We start from the raw sequence: 8,369 nt of genomic DNA, 5'->3' as shown, positions 1-8,369 counted from the left end.
ACATGTCATGTCATGTAGGTTTGAACACAGAGGGTTTAACAGCGGCTACATTTGATGTCATGTGGGTTTGAACGTAGAGGGTTTAACAGTGGCTACATTTGATGTTATGTAGGTTTGAACTTAGAGGGTTTAACAGCGGCTACATTTGATGTCATGTAGGTTTGAACATAGAGGGTTTAACAGCGGCTACATTTGATGTTATGTAGGTTTGAACATAGAGAGTTTAACAGGCTACAGTTGATGTCATGTAGGTTTGAACATAAAGGGTTTAACAGCATCTCAGCACAATTTAACTATTAACTAATTATATCACCCTTGATAAACAAAGGATATTATTTATATTATTATTATTATCATATTATTATTATTATTAAGTTCAGCACTTTTGGGAAACTGTTCTAAGGTTGTTCTACAGTGTTGTATCTAGGACCCAGTAAGCTAGGAATGTATTCCACAAATCTGGGAGGGACACAACAGATTTCAAATGGACAAAATAATTGTTGTGTATTACAGGAAATGGTATAAAAAACAGTGGGGTTAAGATTTGGGTATGTGGGACAAAAATTGTGTGAAACCCACAATCCTGTATTTAATGTGAAATACTGGTTTTATCTTTAGAAAGAGTGGCCAGATCCAATGCCAGGTTAGCATATTTTGTATAAAAGTTAAGTTTTTACTGCTAGAAGTTACATTTGATCAAATTCTGTCAAGTAGTTTAATAGAATACACAAATTTTTCTTTTTTTGGTAAAAGCTATAACTAGTAACCCCATCTCTGGAAGATCAAAATTCTCTGTTTAGTCTAGAAAGGCCTTGATACTTTGATGCTCTGTCAAGCTATGGTGAAACTGTTGTCAGGGGTTTTTGAAAATAAGGAACTCAAAGTTATTTCTGATTTTAGTAATGGCATCATATATGCAAACATAAGAAGATTTCTTGCTGGAATCCTCTCTTAAGTGTTTTTTTTTTTCTTCTTCTGGGTGTTTGTTCTTTCTTATGAGCTGTTGCAGTGGCTCCATCTTATCATGGACATTCATAAAATGATTGATGAACCCTGCTGTCAGAAACTCCTAATTTTATTGATCAGTTTTTGTGTAGTCACCTAACAATTTGTCTACTTATAGTAACAGCTCAGACACATATTTGACTGAGGATCAGCATTACTGTATTCCAATTTTGATAAAACTCTTTGCCTACAACACTGGTTCAAAAGTGAGTAGCCACTTATGTTGATTTCACAGGAAGAAAATTAATGTGACTGGCATTCTTAATGAATTTACAGAACAAAAATTGGAAAGAAAACAGTACTTCCCTGTCTAATTGTTGCTAACTGATCTCTGGACTCTTATCATAGCTTGTAATGGCTTAGACAAATGATCCTCTGGACTCTTATCATAGCTTGTAATGGCTTAGACAACTGATCTCTGGACTCTTATCATAGCTTGTAATGGCTTAGACCAATGATCTCTGGACTCTTATCATAGCTTGTAATGGCTTAGACAAATGATCTCTGGACTCTTATCACAGCTTGTAATGGCTTAGAAAAATGTTCCCCTGGACTCTTATCATAGCTTGTAATGGCTTAGACAAATGATCTCTGGACTCTTATCATAGCTTGTAATGGCTTAGACAAATGATCCTCTGGACTCTTATCATAGCTTGTAATGGCTTAGACAACTGATCTCTGGACTCTTATCATAGCTTGTAATGGCTTAGACCAATGATCTCTGGACTCTTATCATAGCTTGTAATGGCTTAGACAAATGATCTCTGGACTCCTATCACAGCTTGTAATGGCTTAGAAAAATGTTCCCCTGGACTCTTATCATAGCTTGTAATGGCTTAGACAAATGATCTCTGGACTCTTATCATAGCTTGTAATGGCTTAGACAAATGATCTCTGGACTCTTATCATAACTTGTAATGGCTGAGACAAATGATCTCTGGACTCTTATCATAGCTTGTAATGGCTGAGACAAATTATCTCTGGACTCTTATCATAGCTTGTAATGGCTTAGACAAATGATCTCTGGACTCTTATCATAGCTTGTAATGGCTTAGACAAATGATCTCTGGACTCTTATCATAGCTTGTAATGGCTGAGACAAATGATCTCTGGACTCTTATCATAGCTTGTAATGGCTTAGACAAATGATCTCTGGACTCTTATCATAGCTTGTAATGGCTTAGACAACTGATCTCTGGACTCTTATCATAGCTTGTAATGGCTTAGACAACTGATCTCTGGACTCTTATCATAGCTTGTAATGGCTGAGACAAATGATCTCTGGACTCTTATCATAGCTTGTAATGGCTTAGAACATTGATCCTCTGGACTCTTATCATAGCTTGTAATGGCTTAGTCAAATGATCTCTGGACTCTTATCATAGCTTGTAATGGCTGAGACAAATGATCTCTGGACTCTTATCATAGCTTCTAATGGCTTAGAACATTGATCCTCTGGACTCTTATCATAGCTTGTAATGGCTTAGAACATTGATCCCCTGGATAAGATCAACCTTCACAACTATCAAGAACAACATAAATATGATCAGGCCTAGACTGGATTTCATGTAGTAGTTTTTCAAGCTTGGATTTAATTATCTTCCATATATTCTCCAAAATACTGATGTCCTGGGTCTGTGATGCCCATGCTAATAATTCATTGTTTCACCGTCTTGCCTTTCTAGGAATGTGGACCAGACAGTTATCTTCCTGGAACTTTTATAACCTATTAGGAAACCATTTTGAAATATATGTTCAAACTTTGTAATTAATGAGTTCTTATACATTTGCCAGAGATAAATTTTCCCTCCAATGTGATCCAATTCCAAAACCATTGCAGGTAATGCACCTCCGCATAAAAGTGGTTAGATTATTCTAGAATATCATGAGTACATTGTACAGACCAAAGCCCTCAGGTTGCAATTGTTCTTCAACTTTTCTCCCAACAAAAACCTTTTATCTTTTTCCAAAAAATTGATCTAGTTTTCCAAAGTTCAGTAACGTTTCTCCTTAACTGATTAAATGCAAGATGTGAAATTCTGCTGAAAAAAGTAGTTAGCTCACTTACAGTGCATTTCCTGATCCTACACACCTGAATCTGTTTGCTTTTAGCAACTGGATCACTGACAGACTGATTAAAACCTATGATCAGATCCTGCAAAGACTGTCCATGAGTGTCACAAATTGCAATGAACAAGATGAGAAAATACATGATCTGCCCTTTTTGCTTGTCATGTTTTGTCTCCTGCTTATTCTTCAGTTTCTATGGACCCTCTTTTGTCAAACAGTTTTCAAAAGACTATGAATTGTCGAACATGATATTCCAGTTATTTCAACTGTCTTTTATACCTCTAAGTGAAATATCAATTGCCAATGACCATATGCCATTTCCATACTGTGAGGCATTGTTTTGTTTACAACAACAGGGAAGTCTAAAAACAACACACATTAAAAATGTACAACTTCAGACTGCAGTCAAAATAGCTAAATGATATCATAGTTCATAACATGATGTTGACTTTTCTCATAGAGGTAGCTACTCATTTATGATCTGGCATTATATCAACCTTTTCATCTGGCATTACATCAACCTTCCCATCTGGCATTATATCAACCTTCCCATCTGGCATTATATCAACCTTCCCATCTGGCATTATATCAACCTTCCCATAAGGCATTATATCAACCTTCCCACCGGCAATATATCAACCTTCCCATCTAGCATTATATCAACCTTCCCATCTGGCATTATATCAACCTTCCCATCTGCATATGCACCTTTTCTTATACTAAATTCAATGGCACATCATATAAACTAATAAAACGTTAATAACTACAACAAAAATACACATTTTTTAGATGGCTGCAGTCTTCTGCAAAATAATACAAAGAGGCAATGAGATTCAAAACAAAGTAACCTTTCTTCTAGTAATCCAAACAACCAAGTAAAATCAATAATTAGATTATCAAAGACTTTCATTACAGTACAGCACCCTTCATTCTACAGCAATTATGGTCATAGATTCCACTTCATTATGTAAAAGTATAATTATATGTTATACTGTTTCACCATTATATGACAGTATAGTCAAAGTCTCACACAGATGGTGTTATAACCATGGAGCAGTCTATTTTGAAATCTACTAAACTAAATATATCTAGGAATCAATTTTTGCACTTCTAAAGTAATAAATTCTTAAATACTTCATATTTGATTTATCAGATACCAAAAATATGTATGATTTATTGCATTAATAAATACTGTGAATATAAATGGACAAGTCTTATTTTATTTAACAAAAAATAGTTACAAGAAATTTTAGAAATAACACAGCCAAAATTTTCAGACTAAAAAGCTGGATAAATGTTGAGTGAGAAATTTTTTACAGATGGATGAATATCACAAAATTGGAGTCCAGAAGGTCACAAACAATTTACAAAGAAATGATCAAGATTAGACAAGAGACCCCTCTTCTGACACTGTGGACAGTCGTTTTCGGACGGGTACCTTGGGAACAGTCAGCTGGTCAGGTTTTGTTTCTGTCAGTTTAATTACTCCATTTTCATCTATGTACACCTGTATCATGTCATCTTCTGAATCTGATACAAGGGTGAATGATTGACCAGGGTTTTCAAGGATGACCACCTGTAAACAAAGATATATTGTCAGGTTTAAAGGTCAGTAGAAATTAAATAGAACGAAATCATGGAAGGAAAACATAATCAAATTACAAGAATCATATAAATCAAAGTATTGAGAATACTGGCGGTTTGGATTTAATAATAATATGGTACATTATACAGGCTTAAAGGATGAATAAAAAATTATATTCATGTATCTTTTTACGACTACAAACAAATATAAAAATACTAAATTCATGTGATCTGAAATAAATATCTGAAATCTTTCTTTTTATCTCTTGAAAGAAAAAACATTAAAATAAATTCATAAAATATTTTGAGAAAAGTTTTAAGAAATTAACTTTTATTATCATTTCTATTGAAATGATGTATTTCTAGATGTACCGCATACAAGCTGTCAAAGTATATCAATGAAAGTAACCATTCCAAGTCTAATCATTCAACAGAATTTGAGTACTGTCCCTTCAATGACTGACTTTTTCAATGCCAAAAGACCAACCAAGCTTAAGTCTTAGGTATCCATCATTACACAAAAACTTATTCTTTGCAGGGAATAGAGCAGACAGTATGCCATAAGCTAAAAACACCTAAGTGATGACAGAATGTGACAAATTAATTCTGCAACCTTGACATAGGTTTCCATTCAGGCGGCTGTCACCTATTTATGAAAGTTGAATAATTTATAGTGGGTTATGTGGATGAAAGTAAAGCTGCCATCAGGGATCAAACCCAATACTTCTTGTAGCATACAGGTGCACATACTTTAAGACTAAAGGATCCAGACTGATACCCTGTTACACACTTGTCAATGGGCTTTCCATAAATACCTCAACCACTCAGTCTTGTCCCTTTACCTTAAAATTTATCCCAAAATCTTGCACAACTCTCTCAAAAGTGGCTGAAACACTGCTCATGCAACCCCACGGCCACCAATAAATAGGCACTAATCTTAGTCTCAAACCTAACAGGAAAGGCTCCAACCCAGGTCCTCTGTGTAATAATTAGCTACACTGTCAGATCCCACAAAGCTGGAAAATTTATTTTTCCTCCACCTTCCTACAAGTCATGCCAAAGAAAATTTACTTGCTCTGTAATAAAATCAATTTGCCATGCTAAAAATGTCCCTGTATGTAATTACTTTTTTCACTGTGCTATAAAAACACAATTATGGTTGTATTACCTCCTTTATTAAATAGAAATTTATAGTTTGCAAGCATCTTAAATAAATTGTTCAACGTTTCAGTTTGGAGGCACCAATTGAAAATGATTCTATTCCATGATCTTAAAAAAAGTGCAACTGCTATTGCAAAACAAACAAGAGGGTTACACATATTATTCTGTTTGAATTATTATTAATACTTGTATAAATAATAATGATTCATAACCCCTGATTTTGGTACAGTCAGTCATCCCTACACATTAAGTCACTCAGTATACCACCTTCCCTCTTATAATATTGGTATGGTCATGGATCCACTTCAATTATTTCAATTTGTTTTATCATTGCTATTGAATTTATTTCACTTAATTTCAGTTCTGCTCATGTTGCCGAGTCCATAGGATTTAAAGTCACTGAAAACTACATTTGTCTTTTGATGCACAGATAGAACCCTTGCTGGAACATCTCTCAGTATAGGGTTACCTCAACTATCATGTATGCCACATTTATGGATCCCATGAATGGCATTATATAGAGAGAGCATAGCATCTATTCTTATTGCTGTTGTTTATTCCTAAACTTACAAGTCATTTTTAAATGTGTGATCCTAAAGCAGCAGAACAAGACACTGGAAACATGTTTGTATACATAATCATGAGGATATGATGAACCTCAACATAACAATACTGTAAAAAGTACATCATATTCCTGCTGTGTTAAGAGTAGATACATTTATGCAGAAAAACCTTTCATTGATTGATACTCAGGTACTGTAAGACACAATGCCTGTCAAACTTGTGTACTATACCACTCTCACTGTGATCTGGACTTTTCACTCACTGACCCCCACATCAATAGGTTTCTTCTCAACAAGCTAATATGCATTAGCAAGAAAACAAAAGGATGCCAAAAATACAAGTTACTAAGGAATTTTGGACTAGGTATATAAAATGCCTACAACTCTTCTTGGAGTCCTTATCAGCTTGACTACTTAAATTTTCACCCTAAAATCAATAAATGTCTTCCTTCTCTCAAAATCTGACGACAGTTTGTGGCTTAGAACTTTTGCATGCCATTTTCCCTCTTGGACCTCTTCTGACCTTGACCATTGACCTTCAAACCACAAAATCTCTAGGTCTCCTCCTTATCTCAAATGCAAGCCACCAACAATTTTGTTTTCAAGGAATGAAATACGTAAGTAAATTTGGGGATATTCTTTTCTTCTTTCCATTTCAATGACCTTAATCTTGGGACCTTTTTGGTCCAAAATCTGAACATACATCTTCCATGAATCAAATGCAAGCCAGCACAAAGTCTGATCAAAGTAGGTGACAAAGATATCAAGATATCATGCAGCAGGAATTTTTCTTCTTAGTGTCACAATGACCTTAACCTTTGATATTTGACCCAACCAGAGTCTTCTTATATTGAGTGCAAGCTGTTTATAAAGTTTGGCCAAGGTATCTGGTATACAAATCAAGTTATTGTGCAGAAATTTGTCTTTCATTTAGTCCATGCAACCTGAATAAATTACCTTTTAAACCAAACATCAATTGGTTTCATTCTTGTCCCAAATGCTTGCTACTTTGAAAGTATGGTAGATGGTTGAGAACATAACTTATTGTGCAGAAACTAAATGGGAAATGATGGACAACACCATAGCATGATAAGATATATGTACAAAGTACAAAACATATAAAGCATATAAAACTCAGACAAAAGCTTTATCTCTGCTTCAATTGAATGCTCATTCAGATTATCCATGGATTATCCTTTTGTTTTAATTACTAAGTCAAGTGTCATGTCAAGACATCAAAATCACCTGAAGGTGATTTATTTTCTATTTAAAAGATTTGCTTTGTCAGAAAACTTATGTTTATGTTCAACCTAAATATTGCTTGATTGACAAACTGATTGCATGTTTAGCCATAAGGTATGGGAATTCTTGTCAATCAAATCACTAAAAGATTTAAGATAAAATAAAATACATTTAAATATAGTGAATATTTCTAAATTATATTAAAAAAATCTCAGCAAACTGTTTTCATTTGTAACCATCTAACTGGACTAATTTTCCTGGATATCACATTAAAGAATGATTACAGTGGTTTACATGACTGAAATAGGTTTTCAAATATTTAATTATGAAAATGTCTTTCAGAATATAGGATGTAGTGCAAAAAATATCTGAGAGTTTTATTCAATACTGTGCAAAAGATAGAGTGAAAATTTTGGTATGCCCAATTCTCAAAAACTCCAATGTGTGTAAGAAACATAAACTTGTTGATTGTAACAATCACCAAGATCCAAAAGACTGAGCTGCAATGCTTAGAGTTGTAATAATGATAGTGACAGATGTTCTCAAGTACACAAACACATGTAAATATTTAAGTTGAAAAAAAATTTGCCAGACCATGTATGCCAATTGCAATTTTGTAATTGTCTGGCGTGTTTTTCAAATTGTCAGACCATGTATGCCAATGGTAATTCTGCACTTGCCTGGCATGTTTTGCAACTTGTTATGGGAGGGCTTGCATTGCTTTTTCAGGTGCTGTCCCAAGTC

The 8,369-nt window shown here is 34.3% G+C and overlaps 1 protein-coding gene across 1 annotated transcript in view; it reads right to left on the bottom strand.

The window, feature by feature from the left end:
• Nucleotides 1-2,413: 2,413 nt before the first annotated feature.
• LOC149802301 (uncharacterized) overlaps nt 2,414-8,369 on the bottom strand; it is a 197,752-nt gene continuing 191,796 nt past the window's right edge. The window contains exon 13 of the mRNA XM_089956728.1: nt 2,414-4,651. The gene's annotated coding sequence lies outside the window, so the exon portion shown is untranslated. The remainder of the gene's footprint in view (nt 4,652-8,369) is intronic.

The sequence above is a fragment of the Sinohyriopsis cumingii genome, chromosome 4 (genome assembly GCF_028554795.1).
Source record: "Sinohyriopsis cumingii isolate HCF-2022 chromosome 4, ASM2855479v2, whole genome shotgun sequence".
NCBI lineage: Eukaryota > Metazoa > Mollusca > Bivalvia > Unionida > Unionidae > Sinohyriopsis > Sinohyriopsis cumingii.
This window is presented reverse-complemented; position numbering and strand designations above follow the sequence as displayed.